This window comes from Mustela lutreola, chromosome 7 (genome assembly GCF_030435805.1).
Source record: "Mustela lutreola isolate mMusLut2 chromosome 7, mMusLut2.pri, whole genome shotgun sequence".
Classification (NCBI taxonomy): Eukaryota; Metazoa; Chordata; class Mammalia; order Carnivora; family Mustelidae; genus Mustela; species Mustela lutreola.
This window is the reverse complement of record NC_081296.1, coordinates 104,033,819-104,059,597: the sequence shown is the minus strand read 5'-3', so window position 1 is coordinate 104,059,597 and position 25,779 is coordinate 104,033,819.

Here is a 25,779-nt window from a genome sequence, read left to right as displayed (position 1 = left end):
TTGGGATGATGAATTGGACTATCAACATCTATAGGACTGGGAATTGCTTTCGATTTGTCTTATGTACCTTCTTTATCTGAGCATACCCTTTACACCAACAATATGCTTTTCAACACTCACATAAGACATATGCAGTGTTGAAATATAAGGAAAGAAATCAGATTAAGTTCAAATATTTTGAAATAGAATTGATGGAAACCCCAGAAGATCTGGATTAATACAAACTATAAAATAAAAAAAGTCTCATGACACAGGGTTAAGAGAATTAATGTCTTCATCTTAAGAATCCTTAGGCCTTGACCTTGATAGTGATGACAAAATCCTGATCATGTGCGGGACCATGGCTTCATCAGAGCCCTGGGTAAGTTGGTATGGTTGACCATTAAAACAGCTGAAAAAATGGAAAGAAGATGAATAATTTTCCAGCCTTGTCCATGGCATGCTTTGACAGATGGAGTTGCTGTCTGCTGGCTTTTGGAAGGAACTACCAGACTGATGATAAATTATGAAAGATTTGCCAGCAATTGACAGTTCAGCCTACCTGACCTGAAATGAAATACAAAGTGAGAAAGTATTCACAAGTAGAAATTCTAAGCACAAAGGAATAAATACAGGCAGTTTGTCCTGGCAGACACCAATGGGAACAAGCAAAGAAATGGCCATTCATTCAGTTAACAAATAGCACCTAAAAATAGGGCAAGCACTCTTCTAGACACTAGGGTATAAGAATGAACAGCATAGTGAAAATCTCTACCCTTGTGGAGTTCACAGTCAAACAGGGAGACAAAGATAATGAACAATGTGAATAAAATTTTCAAGAAGTTAGATAGGTATGATAAAAAAAAATAAAGCAGGCCTTGTAGCCTTCCCATTGAGATCAGGAACATGACAAGGATGCCCACTCTCACCACTCTTGTTCAACATAGTATTAGAAGTCCTAGCAACAGCAATCAGACAACAAAGAGAAATAAAAGGTATCCAAATTGGCAATGAAGAAGTCAAATTCTCTCTCTTCACAGATGACGTGATTCTTTTGGGAAAACCCAAAAGACTCCACCCCCAAACTACTAGAACTCATATAGCAATTCAGCAACGTGACAGGATACAAAGTCAATGTAAAGAAATCAGTGGCTTTCTTATACACTAACAATGAAAATACAGAAAGGGAAATTAGAGAATCAATTCCATGTACTATAGCACCAAGGACCATAAGATACCTGGGAATAAACCTAACCAAAGAGGTAAAGGATCTGTACTTGAGGAACTACAGAACACTCATGAAAGAAATTGAAGAAGACACAAAAAGATGGAATACCATTCCATGCTCTTGGATTGGAAGAATAAACATTGTTAAAATGTCTATACTGCTAGAGCAATCTATACTTTTAATGCCATTCTGATAAAAATTCCACCACTATTTTTCAAAGAGCTGGAGCAAATAATCCAGAAATTTGTATTGAACCAGAAGAGACCCTGAATTGCTAAGGAAATGTTGAAAAACAAAAATAAAACTGGGGGCATCATGTTACCTGATTTCAAGCTTTACTACAAAGCTGTGCTCACCAAGACAGCATGGTACTGGCATAAAAACAGACACATAGACCCATGGAACAGAGTAGAGAGCCCAGATATGGACCCTCAACTCTATGAGCAAATAATCTTCGACAAAACAGGAAAAAAATATACAGTGGAAAAAAGACAGTCTCTTCAATAAATGGTGCTGGGAAAACTGGACAGCTATATGTAGAAGAATGAAACTTGGCCATTCTCTTAAACCGTACACAAAGAGAAACTCAAAATGGATAAAAGACCTCAATGTGAGACAGGAATCCATCAGAATCCTAGAGGAGAACATAGGCAGTAATCTCTTCGGTATCAGCCACAGCAACTTCTTTCAAGATATGTCTCCAAAGGCAAAGGAAACAATAGTGAAAATAAACTTCTGGGACTTCCTCAAGATCAAAAGCTTCTGCACAGCAAAGGAAACAGTCAAGAAAACAAAGAGGCAACCCATGGAATGGGAGAAGATATTTGCAAATGACAGTGCAGACAAAAGGTTGATATCCAGGATCTATAAAGAACTCCTCAAACTCAACACACACAAAACAGGCAATCATATAAAAAAATGGGCAGAAGATATGAACAGACACTTCTCCACTAGACATACAAATGGCTATCAGACACATGAAAAAATGTTCATCATCACTAGCCCTCATGGAGATTCAAATTTAAACCACATTGAGATATCACCTTACACCAGTTAGAATGGCCAAAATTAGCAAGACAGGAAAAAACATGTGTTGGAGGGGATGTGGAGAAAGGGGAACCCTCTTCCACTGTTGGTGGGAATGCAAGTTGGTGCAGCCTCTTTGGAGAACAGTGTGGAGATTCCTCAAGAAATTAAAAATAGAACTTCCCTATGACCCTGCCATTGCACTACTGGGTATTTATCCCAAAGATACAGATGTCATGAAAAGAAGGGCCATCTGTACCCCAATGTTTATAGCAGCAATGGCCATGGTCGCCAAACTGTGGAAAGAACCAAGATGCCCTTCAATGGACGAATGGGTAAGGAAGATGTGGTCCATATACACTATGGAGTATTATGCCTCCATCAGAAAGGATGAATACTCAACTTTTGTAGCAACATGGATAAATAAGTCAGCAGAGAGAGTCAATTATCATATGGTTTCACTTAATTGTGGAGCATAACAAATAGCATGGAAGACAAGGAGTTAGAGAGGAGAATGGAGTTGAGGGAAATTGGAAGGAGAGGTGAACCATGAGAGACTATGGACTCTGAAAAACTATGCGAGGGGTTTGAAGCGGTGAGGGGTGGGAGGTTGGGGGAACCAGGTTGTGGGTATTATAGAGGGCACAGATTGCATGGAGCACTGGGTGTGGTGCAAAAACAATGAATACTGTTATGCTGAAAAAAAAAAGAATACATCTGAATCTGGATAGGAAAAAAAAATAAAGCAGGCTAAGTTGGTTTAAGGGTCACTGGGGGTGGGGTTGTAGTTGTAATTGTAATTGTAAATTGGGTGGTTACAGAACATAACCTTAACCAAGAGGAACAGATAACACAGGAAGCTTACTAAAGTATACTTACCTTTTGGTTTTCTGGCTTGAGAAGAAAGTGAAAAATACTAATTGTGAACAATACTATTGTGAAAAATACTAAAGTGAATAATACTAACATAAGAAGTTCTCTACTTTCTGGCTTATTATGTAGAAAAAAGATAACTTAGGAAAATCATTTTTAAAAAGCCAGGAAGGGGCACCTGGGCAGCTCAGTGGGTTAAAGCCTCTGCTTCAGCTCAGGTCATGATCCCAGGGTCCTGGGATGGAGCCCCGCATTGGGCTCTCTGCACAGCAGGGAGCTTACTTCCCATCCTCTCTCTCTGCCTGCCTCTCTGCCTACTTGTGATTTCAGTCTGTCAAATAAATAAATAAATAAAATCTTTAAAAAATAAATAAAATGAAAAACCAGGAAATTGAAGATCTTGAGGCTAGAGAGGAGAATGAGAACTAAGACTGAGAGGGAGGGAAGAGACTGAGTCAGAGAAAAACCATGAACCAGGAGTTTCAAACATGATGTGATGTTTTCCAAAGGCAGAAAGACCAGAATCTTCTGGGAGAGATTCATATTTAGAATGTTGGACTTGGGCGCCTGGGTGGCTCAGTCGGTTAAAGCCTCTGCCTTCCGCTCAGGTCATGGTCCCAGGGTCCTGGGATTGGGGCCCGCATTGGGCTCTCTGCTCAGTGGGGAGCCTGCTTCCTCCTCTCTCTCTGACTGCTTCTCTGCTTACTTGTGATCTCTCTCTGTCAAATAAATAAATAAAATCTTAAAAAAAAAAAAGAATGTTGGGCTTAACATGTAAGGGAAGAGGATCTTGCCTCCTTTCCTCTCCATCCCCTCAGAGTGCCTGCCTGAGCAGCACCTCCAACTCAATCTCAGATGCATAAAATAATGTGCAGATTAAAAGATTTTCTTATCATATTGTTCTCACTACATCTGCAGTATTTTATCCAGTTCTGGGTGTTTCATTTCAAGAAAGACAATGGCAAACTGGTATATTTTCAGAACAGCATCATCACTGAGTTGAGAAGAACGGAAACCAGATCACAAGAGGGGTAATTGAAAGAATTGGGGATGTTTCATCTCTTGAGTAGAGTTAGATGGCTGACCTATTACCTATGTTCAGGTATTTCCAAGTTTTGTGGGGTAAATGGTTTTAATTTGTTTTATGTGACCTCAGAGAAGAAAACCAGGATCAGACATTAAGATTTCTGAGTTCTTGATTTCAACTTAATGCCAGGATTTCTCAAAATTGGAACAAAGTAACTTAGGAGAGATTTTTGCTACCCAAGGTGGCATCATGTCAGAGGTGGAATGCCCAGCTGGGGGGCTATTCTGGGGGTGAGCAGGGGCGGTAACCTCTATTGTTTTTCCAGTCTCTAGTTCATTTATTTATGCCTTGATCTTTGTTATTTCTTTTCTTCTGCGAACACTGAGTTTAGTTTATTCTTTTTCCAACTCCTTAATTTGTAAAATATGATTAAGATCATTGTTTTCTCTTATTATAGGGATTTATCACTATAAACTTCCCTTTTGGAACTGCTTTTGCCATATCCTGTAGGTGCTATTATGATGTATCTCTATTTTTATTTATTCAAAATATTTTAATTTCCTTTTTGATTTCTTCTTTGACATATTGACTGTTCAGGAGTATATTAATTTGTTCTTATTTGTAAGAATAATGTAAAATTTACCTCTTTCCTTTTTTATTAACTTCTAGTTTCATACCATTGTTACCAAAAAACAAAAACAAAAACAAACAAACAAAAAAACTACTTGGTTTGATTTCATTCTTCCCAAATTTGCTAAGACTTGTTGTGGCCTGTCATATGACATAATCTTTAGAATGTTCCATGGGTGCTTTAGAAGAATGTGTATTACTCTCTTGTTGGATGACTGTTCTATATAGACACACCTCATTCTAATGTGCTTCACTTTATTGTACTTTGCAGACATTGTGATTTTTACAAATTGAAGGTTTGTGGCAACCTTGCATTGAGCAAGTCTATCAGTACCGTTTTCCCAACAGCATTTGTTGACTTCATGTCTCTGCATCGCTTTTCAGTAAATCTTTCAATATCTCAAGGTTTTCAGTGTTATTATATTTGTGAAGATCTATGATTAGTTATTATGATTCACTGAAAGCTCAGATGATGGTTAGCATTTTTTAGCAATAATGTATTTTTTGATTAAAGTATGTACTTTTTTATATAACACTATTAATTTCACACTTAGTAGATTACTGTAAACATAACTTTTATATTCACTGAGTAACCAAAAAGAATCATTTGACTCACTTCTTGCATTATTTGCTTTATTGTTGTGATCTGGCACCAAATCCACAATATCTCTGATGTATGCCTCTATGTGTCTGTTAGATCCATTTGATCTGAAGTATAGTTCAAGTCCAGTGTTTCCTTGTTGATTTTCTGTTGGGGTAATTTAATCATTGTTGAAGGTATAATCCTTTCTTATTATACTTTTTCTACTTCTCTCCTCAGATTTAGTAGTATTTGGTCTATGAATTTAGGTGCTCTGATGTTGTATGTATATATTTATAAATGTTATATCATCTTGATGACTTGATCTCTTCACCATAATATAATGATCTTCTTTGTGTCCTCTTACCATTGTTTGACTTAACGTCTGTTTTGTCTTATGTAAGTGTAGTTACCTCTGCCCTCTGTTGGTTTTGACTTTCATGGAATATATTTTTCCATCTCTTCTCTTTGAGTCTATGTGTGTCTTTAGGGTGACATATGTCTCTTGTATGCAATATATAGGTAAGTCTTATTTTTTTATCCATCCACCACTCTATGCCTTTTGATTGGGGAATTTAATCCATTTACATTTAGAGTTAATTATTGATAGGTAAGGTCTTCCTAATGTTATCTTAATAACTGTTTTCTGGCTGTTTTGTGCTTCCCTTGTTTCTTTCTCTTTTGCTGCCTTCTGTGGTGAATTGGTGATTTTTTTTGTGGTAGCATGCTCTAATTCCCTTCTCTTTATCTTTTGTGAATCTACTCTGGTTTCTGTTTTGTGGTACCATGAGGCTTATAGAAAACATTTTATAGGTATAATCATCTGTTTTTTGCAAATAACAACTTAACTTTTGCCATATACAAAAACTCATTCTCTTACTCTTCTGTCTTGTTTTTAATGTCATAATTTTCCTTTTTTTAATGTGGGTATTTGTTAACAAATTGTAGAGCTATTGTTATTTTAATACTCATTTTTTTAGCCTTTGTACTATAGATAAGTGGTTAGTATAGCACCATATTACACTATTAGAGTATTTTGAGTTTGATTATATATTTACCTTTAGTGGCATATTGTATATATTCATGTTATGTTCATGTTGCTAATTAGCATCCTTTCACTTCAGCATTTCTTGTAAGGCAGACCTAGTGGTGAGCTTCTTCAATTTTTATTTGTCTGGGAAAATCTTCATTTTTCCTTCATTTCTGAAGGATAATTTAATCAGATAGAGTATTTTGGGCTGGTGTGTTTTTCATTCAGCACTTTGAATATGTCATTCTGCTCCCTCCTTTTAAACTTTCTGCTGAGAGATACACCGATATCATGGAGGGGATTCCTTTACAGATTATAGTCTTTTCTCTTATTGCCTTTTGGATTCTTTGTCTTTGATTTTTGAGAGTTTTATTATAATGGTTCTTCCAGAAGAATGCTTTTGGATTGCAATTACTGGTGACCTATTAGCCTCATGAACTTGAATGTCCAAATCTCTCCCCACACCTGTGGTACCACATTATTTCTTTAATAAACTTTCTGCCCTCATTCTTCCTCTCTTCTCTGAGAACTCCAGTATTTCACGTATTGGCTCTTTTTTCCTTTTTTAAGATTTTATTTATTTATTTGACAGAGATCACAAGTAGGTAGAGAGGCAGGCAGAGAGAGAGGGGGAAGCAGACTCCCCATTGAGCAGAGAGACCAATGCAGGGCTCGAACCCAGGACCCTGGGATCATGACCTGAGCTGAAGTCAGATGCTTTAACTCACTGAGCCACCCAGGCACCTCACACATTGGCTCTTTTGATGGTGTTCCATAGATCAAGCAAGCTTTCCTCATTCTTTTTCATTTTTTTTTTTTTTTCTCTGACTGGGAAATTTCAAAGTTTCTATATTCTATCTCACACAGTCATTCTTGTGTTTGTTCTAGTCTGCTGTTCATACTTTCTTTTGTGTTTTTCAATTCATTCATTTTTCTCCTCATTTCCAGAATTTCTGCTCCCCCCCCCCCTTTTTTAATGTTTTCTATGTCTTTGGTAATTTTCTCATTTGTTTCTGTACTGTTTTCCTGATTTGTTGGATTCCTTTCTGTGTTTTCTTGTAGCTTATTTATTTTCCTTAAAACAGCTATTTCAAAAATCCTTTATTGGGGAAATCATAGATCTCCATGTTTTTGAGTTTGGATACCTTAAGATTGTTGTGATCCTTTAATGATGTCATGTTTCCTTGATTTTTCATGTTCCTTGGAGTTTTGCGTTGCTATCTTTGCATTTGAAGTAGCCACTTCTTTCCTAAAGGTTGTAGCCACAATCTTTCCTAACTTCCTTCAGGGTAGAAAAACCCATCACTGCTGTTAGAGGTTCTGAGGCCTTTTGAGACCTTCTATGGATACATCTGTTCCATGCTTTTTGTGCCTTCTTGTGGCTGAATTGTTAAGATTGTATATCTTTTCTCAGTCCTACCACACATCAAGCAGGCTGCTGATAGCCTCTCTTTTGTTCTCTGAAGTTAGTGCTGCAGTTCATATGTAGGGTTTTGTTTTTGTTTTTGTTTTTTTCCTGGCCCACACACTCTGGACTGCTTTCTGTGCATGCTACCTAGCCATCTACCAAAAGTTACTGTTATTACCATGCTCGAGAGTATGCCCAGGGTGTTGGTCACAGAGTGGAGGGAAATGTAGGTGAGGCCCACAGGGGGCTGGGTGATGCTGTGGGCCAGTCAGGGGAAATCTTTGGGTGATGCTTTCCCAGTGCCTTGTGGGCAGTCTTCCTGATGGAATCCATAATGCAGTCAGTAAGAACTATGCCCTTTTAATGCCCTCTGAATATGTTTTCTGCCCTCTCCTAATCTCCCTTCCTCCCAGCATGGAACTTGTGATTTAGTACTCTGAATGCTGTAAGAGAAAAATGAATCTCTCTGGCTGCAAGCTGAGCAGCTGAGGAAGCTGAGTGCTTACTTACCCACTCTTTCTTTTCCCCATGGGAGAAGAAGCTTTCCCCATGGGAGAAGAGGTTCTCATTTTGCCCTAAGTTGTTCTGCCTTGGAGGAAGGGTAATGTGGGTTAAGTCATACTATTCCTCTCACACAATCCAGTGCATTAAAATTCATAGTCATTTTTTTTCCCCCTTTCTTGGAGTTCTGGAACATTTCTGGAAACCTGGATTTCTACAAAAGCTCATCTGTGGGTGACTATCCATGTCAGTATTTTCCAGGTACTCTTAGACTGCAGCTGAGAGGGTCTGAAACCAGGTCATAGGCTACTGTGGTGACCACGGCTGGTGCAGAGGCCTCTCAGTATGTGACCCAATGCATAGGTGGACAAGACTCCTTTCAGGTCCCTTGGCATATAGTGCTGAGTCCCACATCTTCCACAGGGCACTTTTGTTTATGAGTGGATGTCAAATTTTTGTTGTTTGAGGGGAGATAAAAATGTGTAATGTCTTATACTGTCATAATTCTGATGTTACTCCAAAAATCTTTTAAGATTTCATCTGATAATTTGTAGTAGAGTGGATATCTGAACAATATTGAGATTCCTAATCCTTGGACATGGTTTAGGTCTCCATTTTTTGAGATCACCACACTTCTCAAAGTTCCAGCCTTATTTTATATGTTCCCATATCTGCCCAATTACTCCATTTATGCAATCTTAATGCTAGGCAAAAAAGAGAATTGTATCTGATCTAGAGACTTTTTCTCCTTTAATATTTCAAGGATTTCTAACACCAATAATAAATTAAATAACGGGTTTTGAAGGTCCTAGGTTACCAAAATTTTACCCTTCAGGGAACTGAGTTCCCTTTAAAGGGTTTCTGGAAATAGCAGAAATATTCTATAGCAATGAGTAGAGAAAGAACAAAAAGAACAGGAGAAGTCATTATGCAAATATATGGACAGTTGAGGGTGTGCTGCCTTGAGGACATGATATCAAATACCTTGCCAATGATCTTAGTGAGCAGATATAAAATTTTTTTTGCACTTCTTGTCCACTTCAGTTCTTGTTTGAATGTTGAGCTGCTCTATGGTTTCCAAAGGGCCCCAGTACATCAAACTTTTACAATCATAACCCTCTAACAGACCTCAATATTTCTGTTCCAATCAGGCAGTTCTTGGTGACTGCTGCTTTTTTTAAACCTCTTAAATCTAAACTTCCTTCTTTACCTACATCTAAAGAATCTGGGGGTGCTTCTCTGCACCTTAGATTTTCAGTTTTTATTCAGGGAAAGTCTTGTTGGGAGAGATTGTACGCAAATTAGCTGATGGGGTTCTACAGCTGTGATTTTTCAGAAACTGCACAATAGAAAGAGGCAGTTTTTTTGGCATTAAGTTTAGTGGTTTTTAATGTAAGTTTATTAGGTGGTAATGGGACTATAGATTGGTTTAGCTGCTTGTTCCTATTGAGGCTATAAAACAGACTCATAGTCTTTTTAAGCACAGAGGTTGTTTGTTGCTTTTATGCAAGGCTAGGATGGAAAAACTTTTTATACTGCCCAGAATTTTCAGGCTCAATAGATTTACTAGTATTATTATACTTCAGTGGGAACAATTCAGAAGAAAGGTTTTTAGATATTTGCTGTGTCCTTTACACATGAAAATTAAAAAGAGACCCAGTACACTTTTCCAGTTGGGAAGCAGCCATGTTTTATATCTCTAATGTGAAATATTTGTCTTGATTTTCACTAGTAATAATCCAAGGTAGACTGGATGAGCCAGGCCTGGGTGAGACTGGGTTCCTCCGTCCTCAATAGCTTTACCTTCTTGGTAAATTATGCTCCTCAGGCTTAAGTAAAACATCTTATGGGATTTGCCAAGTCAGATGGTATTTTTAGGTTTGTGTACATTGGGAGATGATAGTGGTTTGAACTGTGTATTGGGCAGAAGTCATTCTAAGAAGAAGTCTTTGACTAACAAAGATGAGAAAGTCAGAAACTAGGGAGATTTAGTATAAAAACTAAACGACATTTGCAATATCAAAGAAGGATTTTAAGAAACAATAGAGCCAGTACGGGCATTCTAATGCACTGAAGTGTGAGAGCTCATTTTCTGGTTATTTAGGAAAGAAGCATAGTAGACTGTTTCAGACATGAGACTTTCTCTCTCTGTCTGAACTCACTTATCATACTGGTATCCTAGGAATTTATTGCTCTCATTCTTCACTTTACTCATTCCTTCTTTTAAATATAATGTAATTAAAATTTAACCCAATCAGGACAATTATCTAATTTTGTGTATTCTGGTTTTTCAATATTTTGGAAAGTTTAATATTTCTTGTATAAGAATAAAATACAAAACATCAAAATTATGTTATTAGATACTCAAAAGTGCATTTTACTCATATCAGCTTGAATCTATGTGCTCCTGAAAGATTTTCTAATGATGTGATCATTTCAGGGAATATCGTAAAGTTTTCACTGAGTAACTTTTTTCATATGGCAACTTTTATCTCCTGAGTAATGCACTTGGCATCAAGGAAGGATAATCGTGTTTTACTCTTTTCTAATAAAGTAAGTGTTAACTTACATATTAAAAAAGGTCAAAATTGTATCTTATGTAAACTTTATGTTTGTTTAAAGTAATTTTCTTACAAAAAAAGTCCAGGAATTGTGAAGTACCATGGAATTCAGGTTTGATTCCGGGATGCTGGCTTCAAGGAACCACTTATCAATAGACTCTTGAGTATGTCTATTTCTCTTTGGACAGCACAAAATATTTAGCTTTGCTAAATATTCAGGGGACAAGTTCCTCCAGCTATCTCTTTCAGTCACTTCTGTGCTGGGGGTTTAGAAGGGGCTCATCCTTAGGGCTCATGATTTCCTAGGACTCCAATAACTCAGAAATGCTGTCATGCTAATGGTTTATTACAGGGAAAAGATACAGATCCAAATCAACATGAGTTAAAAAGGCCAATGAGTTAGGGTGCCTGGGTGGTTCAGTCATTTAAGCTTCCAACTCTTGGTTTTGGCTTAGGTCATGATCTCAGGGTTATAAGATCAGGACCCTTGTCTGGCTCTGTGCTCAGTGCAGATTCTGTCACAGAATCTCTTCCTCTCCCTCTGTCCTTAACCCCACTCATGCTCTCTTTTTCTCAAATAAATGAATGAATGAATAAATAAATAAATAAAATCTTAAAAGAAAAAAAAGACAACGGATGAAGTCCAGAGAAACCAGATGTAAGCTTCTGAGTGTCCCCTCCCGGGGATGCTGTGCAACAGTGGAGTTGCACAGAGATGTGCTAAATTCTCTCAGAAGCAGTGTGCAACAATATGTGTTAGTATTGTCATCCAGAGAAGTTCACATGGAGCCCTGGTGTCCAGGGTTTTTATCTGGGGTCTGCCACATAGGAAAGGAGCACCTGTGTGACAGACTTTAGCTATTCAGAGTCTAGCTCCTTCCCCTCGACCTAGAGGTCAAACTAATACAGCATATCCCAAGCCCTCAGGCATATCAAGACAGGCATTCAACATAAGTCATAATGTTAGCATAAGCCATCTGATCAGACTGACAAAAGGTTAGCCAAAGACTCAGGAATGCAAAAACAGTCTTATAAAGTGGAATATTCCAAGGGACTGGAGATTATCTGCCAGGAGTTGGCCAAGCACCAGTTCTCTTAAGGACAGGCCTTTCTGTGGAAGGTACAGGTCTTCAAGGACCTGTCATTGAGGAATTAACCCTTTACTACACAACTTCTAAACCCCAATTTTTGAGAGGCCAGTGTTACATACTAATCACAAACCTAAACACAACAGAATGGGCATTCAACTTTTGTACCTGCCACTCACCTCTACCTCCATTTTTTTTCTTTCTTTCTTTCTTTTTTTCCCCCAATCCTAAATCATCTTTCTTCAAATCAAGATAGCTTTTCTGTCTAACTCTGCTCTGGCTCTCTGAAATAATTGTTGCTTTATTTTAATTATAACCCATAAGAAGAGAGAGATAATATTTATATGTTTTTTTCCATTATTGGAATTCTGTAAGGATAACTTAAATGATAGCACTGGAAACACTTTCCCTCTGCATAGCAACAGTGTTAGATAACTTTGAAAGAATAATGTAATTGTTGAGCACAAACTTAGAAATGGTTTCTCCTTGCTTAGATCTCTTCTTTTTTCTTTTTCTGAAATAACATTTTCCTCTGCTCCCCATGTAGAAACATATAATGAGAGCTTTCACGTACTGTGCATAAGGAAAATTGCAATTTGCCAAACAGTTATCCTAAATGTGGCAACTTAACAAGTTATAATAGAAATGGGTTGGAAGGATAAAGACAGCTCACTGCCTCCAAGTAGGGGTAGTATAAAGTGGGGTGTGTATGCAGACACTGTTGACTAGAATTAGAAGAGCTGCTATTAACTTACTGGCAAAACACATGTTTCTCCAGCCAAATACCTCAATGATGGTTCCAGAGGTGACAGCTTCTGAAAAGCCAAACAAACAAACAAAGTTATGTCTATTTTTCAGTAATATAAAATCAGGCTTTTTGGACCTGTGTGTGTGTGTGCATGTGTGTGTGTATGCTTAGGGTAGAGGGAAAGTAATTTATTAGACAAACCTTGATTAAAATCACCTTGGCCCTCACACTTCTGGGAACCAGCGGCTCCATGTTGTAGGGAAGCAATGATCTGGCTGAAGGGGAGAACTGGCTCTCAAACTAAAATTCAGGCTTCATTTCTCAGGAGTAAAGTCAATTTAGTTAACTGTTCCCAATTGCTTTAGAATAGTATTTCAGGGGCATGGGTGCAATAGGCGAAGGGTATAGAGGTACGAACTTCCAGTTATAAAATAAGTCACGGGGATGACAAGAACAGCACTAACTACTAAAATTAATGATATTGTAGTAACTATATGGTGACAGATGGTAACTACACTTACTGGTGAGCATTTTATAATGTATAGAATTGTCAAATCACTATGTTGTATACCTGAAATGAATGTAATAATGTATGTCAACTGTACTTCAATTAAAAATAAAAAAGAGATAATAAAAATAATGTTAAAATAATGTAATAAATTCATTCAAACAACAACAAAAAATATTTTTGTAAAGTTTAGTGGAAGCTTTTGGATATTCTCATTCTCTTTTAAATTTTATTGTTAGTACTCATGAAAGTCTCAAGAACTGTATTCATAACGCAAAAGAAAAAAAAGAAATAAGTATTACGGTACGATTTTCTGATTCTGTGAGTTTGCCATTAGTCCAATTCTTTGAGCGCTGAGATAAAACTGCAATATGTTGGGTGCCTGGGTGGCTCAGATAGTTAAGCATCAGCCTTTGGCTCAGGTCATGATCCCAGGGTTCTGTATCGGGCACCCCGTTCCTCAGGAAGCCTGATTCTCCCTCTGCCTCTCTCTTTCTCTCATGAATAAATAAATAAAATCTTAAAAAGAAAACTGCATTGTGTTGTTTACTGGGACTGAGAAGAAGGCTCAACTAGTCATTTGGGGGAAAGAAAATGTGTGTCCCAGAGAGTTCAGAGACTTGCAAGGGGGCTGTATTTAAAGGAAACACCTAGACTTGCCATAAGAATGTGATTGCCTAAGCTCTAAGTTTCAGGTCCTAGAGACCATACAAACAAGCAGCATCCTGAAACTTTGCAACCTCTAAAAGGGGATTCCTCTCCTATGGCCCTCTTCAGGTATTACTATGAAGGATGATGGAGAGCAGAAATCCTCCAGGTGAGGATGGTAGAGTGACCCAGCTGTGAAGGAACTCACTGTACCGTTGAGGCAGTGAGTCCTTGCTATTCTTCTCCAACAGAATAGGCAGTGCTGTCAGTAGCTAACCATTGAATACTGCCTTCTTTTCCCTCCTTTCTCAAATGGACGTCGTTTGTAATTTTTCTGGGTTTTTTTTCCCCCCTATGTCTGCAAATGGAGGTTAGAGTAATCAATTGACCATGGATTGCTATAGCTTGAGGAATTTCATTCAAAGTATGCATAATATTCATAAATTCTGAGTTTATGAGAATTTGGGTCATGTCTCCTGACAAAAGAGTTAGTGCATTATTGGTTGTATAATGAATACTTCCATTATGCCAAATGAAATAATTTTATATTTATGTGAGAAAAAGGATTGCAATATGCTTGAAGGTCAAGGATGATGATTATAGTAGATTATCTCCTGGTTTGGTTTGCTTGAATCCATTTCCTTCTTTCTCTGAAAAGACAATACTCTGCATATGTGTATGTGGAGAGGACCATTCTATGTCATAGTAGAGGGGGCTTAATCTGCCTCCTCTTTCTATCAAACGTGCATGGAATAGTTCTGTGCCTGGATAGTCATGTACCTACCCCCAGAGCTTGGTTCAGGAAAGAGCCTGCAACCTCAACCAGACCTTTGTGGAAAACACTCTGTTTTGCTAGGTTTGCTAAACTCTAAAGATGTGATCTTTGGGCTGCTGATGGCCATTGGGCTCCAACCAAGCCCCTTTCCTTTCTAAGGGTTGGAGAGAAACACAGAGTCCAGAAGATGCCATGTGAGCACTTGTGCTCAGTCATATTTCAAGCCAGATCTCACTCTTGACATTTTGATTGTGTAAACTAGTGATTTCCCTTTTTCACTTAAGACATTTTGAATTGGTTTCAATCTCATACAGCTGATGGAGTCCTGGCAAATACAGAATTGGGTCTTTACTGATCTCTGAAACTGTTTCCATTACTCAAAGTGGGCTAATAATATCTACTTGACAGAATTGTCATGGGGATAAAAAATGCAATATATACATTAAGGCTGTCATTGGAGAGCTATTTAACACTGTCCTACACAGACTTAGGGTCTCTAGTTAGTATTCTTTCCCATTGTATATCAGGATTAAACAGTATAGTAGCCCTCTATTTTAAAACATCCCTTCATTAACCATCTAACAAACAGCTATTTGAAGATAGTTTGTCCCCTCTTTCATCATAGACTATTTTGCCTTAAACTTTCACAGCTCTTATAAAGTATCTGTAATTTTGGTATGTATCTACCTAATCTAGTGATGCAGGACTTGAGGGAAGAACCCCAAATCCAAAGTACTTAACTACCTGCTACCAGATCCTGAGAAGGAAAATAGATGACAGTCATCTAGTTAAGAACAAAAATTAAGATTGCATGGTGAAATAGACTTTCTTAGAATGTCAGAAGTCAGCCAAGAGATAGCTCCACAACTCTGTGAGCCATCTATGACATCAATTTAATCTCCTAAAATTTCAGAAAATAGACAGTTTTTAAAAATCCCATTTTAAGCTGTCCTGTCATTTGAGAACACCACAGTTGAATCTTGACACTAATAATAACAGTCTGGCTTTTCCATTTTCCCCTCTTCTCTTTGAATCCAAACTACTCCCCCAGTGACCAACATGCTCTAAATTCCAAGAATTAATTGTGTATGTGTTTGCACATGTGTGTGCTTTGACATCGGAAACTTGTTTATATTTCAAGTAGAATATCTGGTAGGGGAAATATTAAGAGAGAGTTGCTGGAACACACATCTTTGTATACACTACTTTGGTATTACACAGTTAGATTGGAAAGTCATTCCATAGTGAGGATCTAAGGGGATGAAGCACACGATCCGTAAAACTTGATTGGGAAAGGAAATCAGAAGGAGCTCTGAGCATGGATGCTGAAATGAGGGTTAATGTAGCAGGGGCAGGGATCAGTGTGGGGGCTTGGGGGTTCTTTGGGGTTGTGGGGTATGATGGGAAGGAAAGGATGAAACTTAACTACAAAATTTTTCTGAGAAGCAGATTTGAGTTTTATGACAATCAAGTGGGTTCTCTGGCCCAAAGGCACAGTGAGTGGCTTTTTAATGAACTTTGCAGTGGTGAACTAGGCAGCACCACCCCATGGGGGCGAGCTTTCCTGGCACTCATTTGTGCTATCATAGGACTCCAGGTAGCAACTAGAATGTGTTATGCTTCTTGATACTATTTTTCTAATTCTCTAACTAGTCTGACCCTAAATATTAGCTATGACCTCAGGCCTTATTTCTCTTGATGTTTAGTAGGATTTTTGGTTTGGCTCAAAGATAACACCTTTGGATTACCTTTTTGAGGTATTTGGATGACTCTAGGAAACTGTTGAAGTTAAACAACCTAAATCTCCCGAGAGAAAACCTCCTTTCTGTTTCTTTGTGATCAATCAGGGATCCAGGCCAGTAGAGGCTCTACCATTTTTAACTCGTGGCTTCCAAGGCTACACTGATCATTTCTCTCCTGGTCTACCAATAGGATGGGAAAACACTGGACATCCAGGATTGTAGAATTCCTCTTAAGCATGAGATGCAGAAATGGTGCATATCAGTCTTGCTGTCAAGCCATTTGTGAGTTCAATGGCCATTTTTCATCACGAGGGAAGAAGAATAACTGTGATCTTTTCTCATGGCCCAGCCACAGCTCTCTTACCCTAGAAGAGAACAGATTTTGGTGGGTACCTACCAGTCCCTGCCATGGATAAGTTTATATAATTCCTTGCATCTGTCAAGGAGAACCATCTGTTATATCATAAACCCTCTTTTCTCCTTGACTTTCAGAAAACTTGAAACTAAATTTAGTGCCCTCTTCTAGTAAGTCATTTTCACTTTTTGATATGTTTATTCATTACTCTGAACTGATTTTTGATCTTTTTAACTTTAATGGCCTTGTCCATCATATGTTTTTATATTTTAAGTTGTCTCCTTTTCTTTTAGGAAACAGGTAGAATATAAATAATAAATGGAGTAATGCGATGCAATAAGGAACCTGTCCAAAGAATGTCTAATGTAAGAAGACAAGAAATGTAAGTATATTTGATAAATTCAAATTGATGAGCTGCAAAAGTGTAGGTAGAAGAATTCCTTTGGAGGTTGTTGTGGTACTTCTTATATTCATGAGGTGAACAAATATTGTTAGCATGCAGTCCAAGCTGCCTACCAATGCAGGAAAGGAGAGACCCTGTATCTCAGAGGCAAGGTTGTCTCTCAATATATAAGCACATTATGCTGTAATCCATAAGAATTATTCATTATTTTTTTAAGCTACTGAATGATCTATTTCAGCATATGAGAATGAGTTGTTCCATATGTCAGCAATCACTCTCAGGATTAAAAAAAAGTGCTGCCATTTGCAGTGACATGGGTGGAACTAGAAAGTATAACGATAAGTGAAATAAGTCAGAGAAAGATAAATACCATATGATTTCACTCATACGTGGAATTTAAAAACAAAAACGAATGAGCAAAGGGGGAGAGAGGGAGAGAGAGAGAGACCAAGAAACAGATCCTAGAGAACAACCTGATGGTTACCAATGGGGAAGGGGGAGAAAGTTGGATGAAGTAGGTGATGGGGATTAAAGAGAACACCGGTCATGATGGGCACTTGGTGTTGTATGAAGTGGTGAATCACTGTATTATACACCTGAAACTAACATCACAGTATGTTATCTAACTTGAATCAAAATAGAAATTTAAAAAGCCAAAAAAATAATCACATGAAGACACAAGAGATGCCCTGAGTGATCTGACCAACTGTTGTTGGGGAATTAATAAATCAGAGGCTGTTATCATAGGGAAAAAGAACCTGTGTTTTGAATACCTAATATTTGCCTAGAACACTTCATGGGAGATATAAAGCATGGTTCCCTTCCTTAAGGATCTTACACTCTTACAATCCTGAGAGACATAATACATTATAATGCAAAGTATTTTTACTTCCCCTTGTAGATCCAATCCCCAGCCCAGTGCATGGTGCAGAGTAGTCTCTCAACGACCAGTGCTGAATGAAGAAGCAGTACTAGGATGTCACTGGATGCTAAGCTAAAATTTAAAATAGGTGTTAGGTGTTAAAATAGGAGTCTCAGAAATATGCAGCATTTCTATGGATGCTCTATATTCCAAGTGTTCACTTGTTGCACTAAGAAAAACTAAAATATGGTCACTAATTTGACAGGGAGATTCACTGTAAAACTGTTTAATAGTTCCTTCTAGATTTGTCACTGGACATACCTGTTCACATTCTTATAATGATGAGAAAAATGTGTGCCCCATTCACATAGCAGCCCCTTTTCTAGGCATTTTTTGACAATGTGCAGACACCTAAGGTGTGTGGGTTCCTTGGACTTTAGATAACAAAGGAGTTAAGCTTTAAAATATCTACCTGCAGGCATTTATTAAAAGGTATGTATAACTTTTTGTTAAGTTACGAGCTTTCCAAAATTTCTAATATTTTCAGCATTTTCCCTCTTCATTTGTGGTGGTTTATCTTTGTTTATTATGCCTACCTTCTGTCATATTTAAAAAAAACTTTCAAATTCCCTAAAAAAACACCTGAGCTATATAGGAAGTCTGATATTTGTTTGTATAGCTATTTGCTTGTAACTAAGGGGTCCAAACATGGGTTCATAGATGGTTCTTATGTGTACACACAGAACATGGTCTGATGGTTGTTTATTGGAAATGACAGAGCATTTCAACTTTCAGTCTCTGCCATCTTTACTGTATGGCTTTAGGCTCATCATTTTTTATCCTTTCATGACAATCAGAGTACTTTTTCATCAGCCAATTTGAAAAGACATTGTTCCATTTGATGAGCTAACTAACATTTGGGAAACATGCTGAACCGGGGTTGGGGGGAAGTTAACAAATAAAATTAATGATAATAGTGTTGCTAGGCACAGTAATCTTATTTCCTGTGCTGGTAAGTGAATTTTTGCTTTTCATATTGAAGAGGATTAAGGAGCCTTTTTATAATGGAGTGCTTATTAAATGTGCTATAGATGTGAAGTAAATCAATTGTTTAGGCATAATAATCTATGTAACCTTTTAGTAAAGAAGCAATTCAAATGTGGCTTTATGAAAATGTTTCTCTGTACTATATGAAAGTCTGTTCACACTTCAAAAGCTAGGAATATTTCTAAGGCCCATGTAGTAAACATATAGGAGTTTACACTATTCCTAAAAACTGTGATTTGAACTGATAACTTCTCCAGGTAGCTGGAGGTCTTTTCTCTCCTAATGGGGAAGTCTCATGAGATCTGTGAGAGGAACATCCAGGAAGTCAAGTAATCAACCCTTTCCCCATCACCTATCAATTTTTAGGCATCCTTGACTTTTAATTATAAAGTAATTAATCTTTATGAACTATGCAGAGAAATCATAAGCTATCTTGTACTTTGAGAGATGTCCATCTTCCAAAAACTTTAAGTAGTTGAGGTTTGCTTGCTTTGGGTTGTGTTAGGTGGGGATTCTGTAGAATATCTTCTTTGCAAAATATGAGGTAAGTGTTGAGCAAGAGTACAGCCTTCATCAGGCTCCCAGGGCCACACACAACATGCCTTATTCTGTACAAGCCTCAGCCAAATCAGGTCTTTTTTTTTAAAGATATGTGTATATATATATATATATATATATATATATATATATATATATATATATAATTTTAATAGTAAGCTGAGAGGAACAGCACAGAAAACAAACATTAAAAACACGTACTTGCACATAGGACAAGTTAGTTGAAGTATAGTAAATGGATGGGATCTACTGTTTGATATAAATGCTACAAACACCATTTAGCTGCTGTCAATAAGAAATTTATTTGTTTAAAAAAAATCCAAATGTTGGCATTGTCTGGGAAAATGTAACAGGTTTATTGTTGTTATAAAGTCAAACTGCTGAAACATGTTCACTGAAACATTTTGACTTGCATGAATGCTTTTGGTCCTTGTATGTAGATTAAAAATTCACATACAAATTAAAATGGAAGAACTGCCAATACCTGATTTCTGTCCCCTATTTTTCCACTTGCAATCATATACTTAGGTAACTTTTGATCCCATGGGGAAAAATATTTAATGTTCAGAACTACCAAATAGCAGGAAGAGGAGAAAAAGATTTTTTTTTCTGAAGAATAAAATGCTTTCCATCATAGTAGAAGCTTTTTTTCTTTTGAAGATTTTATTTATTTGAGAGAGAGAAAGAGAACAAGTAGGGGAGGGACAGAGGAGAGGGAGAAGCAGACTGCCTGCTGAGCAAGGAGCCCTATATGGGGCTGGATCTCAGGACCTTGAGATCATGACCTGCGCTGAAAGCAGGCGCATAACCTGCTGAACCACCCAGGCACCCCCACCCCCCATGGTAGTGGATTCTTAAGCACGTTCTCCACCTATGTGCTATTCATGCCAAATGTGTAATAGTTATGTCAAAAGACATCCAGCTAGCATGCTACCTACATGGAAAATGTGCTTAAAATTTAGGTCTTTTTACTCCTTCTCCTTCCTTCCCCACCTGCTGTAGCATATTGAACTATTGACTATCCTCTCAGTCCCATATCCCTTATTTCTCCCTTTTCTAATGGTCTTAGTTTAGGTTCCCCAGAAACCAGAGTCTGAAGCAGTGGGTTTGTATGTCACTGCTTTTTTAAGGATTACAATCCCAGGAAGCAGGAATGGGGGACAAGGACAGTGCGACTGGGGAGGAAAAAGACCCCAAACAAAGGTGTACTGTGGAGCTGGCTGTTAACTAAATTCAAATGATTATCTCATCCTGAGAGCTGTCCCCTCAGTAGCCAGGTCAATAGTTTCCCCAAACTTCCCATCAGAGGACTGAAAGAATACTGTAGTTGCCCCCACCAGACTCTATTGGGCCTGTCCTCCCATCCCCCAGCTGCTGTGTTGATTGCCAATAACTTATCACACTGCTCTCTTCTCTGGAGTGTTGTTGGGAAATCAGTGGACTAGGGCGGTTATGACTGCAGCCCCAGGGACAGCTTGTAGCCAATGGCTGACTCACAGGAGATTCAAAGGACTGACCCTTGACCCAATTCATGTTCCCTGAATTGTCCCCATGGGATCAGATTGAAGCTCTTTGGCTGTGGTCAAATAGTTGCTTAGCTGCTTGATCTGCTCTGACCTGTTTTCCTCACTCCCTTTCCCCTGAGAGCATTTCTTCTGTAAATCACTTGGACAAAAAATTTTGTCTCAGATTCTTATTCCTGATTTCATAGGGGAATAGTTTGTCCCCTGCCTCCTGTCTTACTGGTCCTGAGGAAGCATCAAAGGGAAGCGAGGCAAGAGAGCCATTTAGTCCAGGCACATGGCCATGTGCCTGCAGGTCACACCGGTGTGAAGGCAGTGAGAGACTCTACGGGATTACTCACTGTGGCAGCAGTGAGAATAAGGGATAGAAGACCAGGAAGATTGGAAATGGTACAAAAAAGAAATCTGATACAATCCACCCCTTGAACTATTCATATCCTTTTCTTTTATTTGTCCTTCCCCCATCACAGGAGAGGACCTCTACTATTGTATCAGCATGGTGCTCTCACTTCTTCCCTAGGGGCGAGGTACAGGGGAGAACTTCCTTCAGAGTGGACAGGGGGAGAGCTTATTTCAGAGTGGTGGCTAACTACATTCTCTGAGGCAAGAAAGTAAAACAAGCTATAGTTCCAACTGTGGTAGCTCGTCCTGGCACCTTATTATAAGTATCCTTCCATTCCTCTACCTTGTGTTCTTGATTTCTCTTACTGTTTATTAAGACTTTGGCTGATCTGAGTTGCTTGTCTGGTGGGATGACCCAGACTTCTTCCCCAAGGAGCCCGAGTACTTGGCTGCCTTGTCCTTATTGGGCTATGGTGGTTACAATCAATGGACTGCTATAGTCACTGATGTGGAAGCAGTAGGGATGCATTGGTTCACATTTTTTAACTCTATTATTTATATTTTGGGTATTGAGTTTTATAAACTTTATAGATGTTAGATACTAACCCTTTATCAGAGACGTCATTCGCAAATATCTTTCATTCTGTAAGCTGCCTTTTAGTTTTGTTGATGGTTTCCTTCCCTGTGCAGAAGTTTTTCATTTTGATGAAGTCCCAATGGTTTATTTCTGTTTTTGTTTGCCTTGCCTTAGGAGATGTTTCTGGTAAGAAGTTGCTACAGCTGATGTCAAAGATGTTACTGCCTGTGTTCTCTTCTAGGATTTTAATGGTTTCCTGTCTGTCTCACATTGAGGTCTTTAATTCATTTTGAATTTATTTTTGTGTATGATGTGAGAAAGTGGTCCAGTTTCATTCTTCTGCATCTAGCTGTTCGGTTTTCCCAACATCATTTATTGGAGAGATTGTCTTTTTTTTTTCCCCCATTGGATTTCTTTCCTACTTTGTCAAATATTAATTGACCACATTATTGTGTGTTCATTTTAGGGTTTTCTATTCTGTTCACTCATAGGTAGAATTTAAGAAATAAAACAAATGATCATGGGGAAAAAAAGAGAGTCAAACCAAAAAAAAAAAAAAAAAAGACCCTTAACTGTAGAGAGCAAACTGAGGGTTGCTGCATGGGGGTGGTGAGTAGTGTTGGGAGAGTGGGTTAAACAGGTGAGGGTATTAAGGAGGGCACCTGTGATGAGCTTTGGATGTTGTATGTAAATGGTGAAATGAATTACTGAATTCTGCACCTGAAACCAATATTACACTGCATGTTAACTAACTGGAATTTAAATAAAAATTTGGAGACAAAACAAACAAAACAACAACAAAAATGCATTGCTTCCTGCTCCGTTGTTTAACAGACACACTAGCTCTTATTGATAGTCAGGGTCCATGATCTTTTCTAGTACAACCACTCCTTTATCTTCTTCCTCGTCCCTTGGAATAAGAAAACCAAAGTGACAAGAGACAAGATGCTGAGCATAGATATAGCTCTTGGCAGAAACTCCCTACAAACCTTCTTCTCCCCTCACAGCTTACCTTCCCCGCCTACCCGCTTCCCCCCACTTCAGGACTACGATCTTGGACCAACCAGTGATGAAAGTTACAGGGGTAGTAAGGACATATCCTGCAAATTGGTCACTGTGGGAAATGGTGGGAATTGTGAATTCTTTTTTTACCTCTTGGATCATAGATGTGTATTCTAGCCTTTGGGAATACAGCCCCGCATATCAACTATTGTATCTTGGGTGGTAACAACTTACTCTGAAGGGTGTTGTCTCTAAGAAGATGCCTTAGTTATACTGTTAATAGGCTACCACTGTTCCATTCTATTAGGCTAGCTGCTTCTGGGTGATGGAATACATGGTCAGACCAGTCGCTTCTGTTGTGTTCTGCCCTCTGTTATACTTCTTTAGCTTTATAATAGGCTCCTTGTTCAGAGATAAGATTGCTGAGGGGGAATTTTAGGGTTATCTATTAAGTTTTTCCTACCAAATGCCTTATTCCACAAGTCAGGATATGTCTGTTCCATTATAGAATATGGTAAAAGGAATTAATTACCACCTGGATATAAAACTCATTAGACAAACTGTCAGAAATAATAGAGTAAAATTTCATTGATCAGTTGGTTTCATAAGTTCCTATCTCTAAACAGAGGACCACATGGCATTTTGGGTTCCCAGGTATTACTCAAACCCCATATCTAACTGTCTTGAAAAATGTGATTATTTTCCATCCCTCAGAGCATAGTTACCCTGGAAAATGGCAACATGTCACTTTGGAGAAGAATCAGGATGAAATTTACAGTATGTATTCCTAGTAGCACTGACAGATCCTTCCTCAGAGAACCTGGCCTCCACATCAATCAGTGGTCTCTGGGAACTGATTTAGATCTAGGAACCACACAGGGAACCACATTTTTCTCTTATGGTGGCTGATGTCTGCTGGCCAGCTCTCAATTTTTAATTTATTATGCTAGTTAAGATATATAGTAAAGCTGGTCTGGTGTCTATCTATTTTGCTAGGAACTCCACCATATCTTAATTATTGCCAGAAGTGGTATATGAAAAATTTCTGATACAATTTCTATCTTCCCTAAACACATTTCTAGAGTTCTCAGTGGCTTTGGTTGATGGTTCCATTTACCTAGGGACCATAGAAGAAGGAGTCTGTGGAATAGATGGTGAGTTTAGTTTTGTTCATCTTTCATTTTGATGACATGCAGCTGAATATCTGGGTCTGGTGTCAGATGAGGGTCTGGGCTTAAGGTGAAGATTTGAGTCATTTGGATATAAGAGTTAGTTGAAATGATGGAAGTGAAGGCTATAATCCAGAGAAAGACCGAGCTTTAGGAAAACAAGAGCAAAACATACATACAAACAAAAAACAAAAAACAAAAAAACAAAAACCAAAAGAATCAAATAAGCTTGTAAGTTACTCCCATTGCATCCTCAGTCACAGAACTGCTTTTTCAAAAATCAGCTGCCCCTAAATATAGAACTTCTGCAGCACTTTCCTTAAGCTTATGCTCTTTGTCATTATGATCCCTCATGCCAACGGTTCCAGGATATTTTCCAAGATCACTATTGCTGCTTTCTTCTTCACTGGGTTACCTTCCACAGCTCCTTATTGTTGTTACTTTCCAACCTTCGTTCATGGAAGACATTGTTCTTTTCTCCCTCAATCCTACTGTCAGTAAGTGTTCATATGAGTCATGTAACAACATAGCCTTAGTGGTAGATTATATATTACTGTTCACTCACATTTGGTACTTCTACTGGTGATCCTCCCTGTGGAAGAATTATATATCCCTGCTTTGTGGAGCTGAGGCATGGACATATGACTAAATTTGGCCAGGAAAGTGTGAAAAGAAGTGATGAGTGTCACTTCTGAGGAGAAGCTTTGAAGTTTACCACACTGTCTTTATCTCCTACCAAAAACTCTGGTGATGTTCCATGTAAGGATTGCTTGGTCAGCATGAAGTGTGATGTCATGGAGCAGAGTTTTTCTCTGATCTGAGGTAGACAGGTGTTCTGAATAAGAAATAAATATTATTGCTACATATTAGAGATTTTTGGTTCATTTGTCATTGCAGTGTAAACTATCAAATACTGTCTCAAAATTTCCAGATTACTTCAATTCCAACAATTTATTCTTAAGGCCACATCCAGATGTTTATCCATGCCTGGAATGATTCCAACTCTAAAATATTAAATGTTGATATATGAATCTAGAGTCACTAGCTTTTTATAATTCTAGCTCTCTCACTTTCTTACTTTACACTTGACCTTAGGCCTTATACCACTTTATGTACACTCACCTCCTTCTCCAGCCACTGTTATGGTGAAATTTTGGTGAAGATTTGACCAAATTTCTGAAGATACAACCCAGCAGCATCTCTTCACATGTCCCACTTCACATACCCCTCACTTCCCCTTCCAGCGCTTCTCTGATGCTGCAGTATGGAAGGTTTTCAGGAACCTGTTTGGCATTCATGCATGAGCAAATTAGAAATGTGACAGAGTTAGTGCTCATGGGATCACCCTTGACCAATGGCATCTGAAAGTGCATGGAAAATACTTTAAATTCTTGTTCCCTGGGTGAGCAGTTATGGACACATTCCATAGTTCTCAGAAGGTCAATCAGGATCAAGCACGCTGTTATCTGTGTCAGCAACTAACATGGGAACACATCCTTGTATTGACTTTCCTTTCTTCCCAGTTTAACTCTCCCTGATCCTCATTCTGGTTCTCTGGAGTTTCTTTTCTTTCTTTCTTTCTTCTTCTT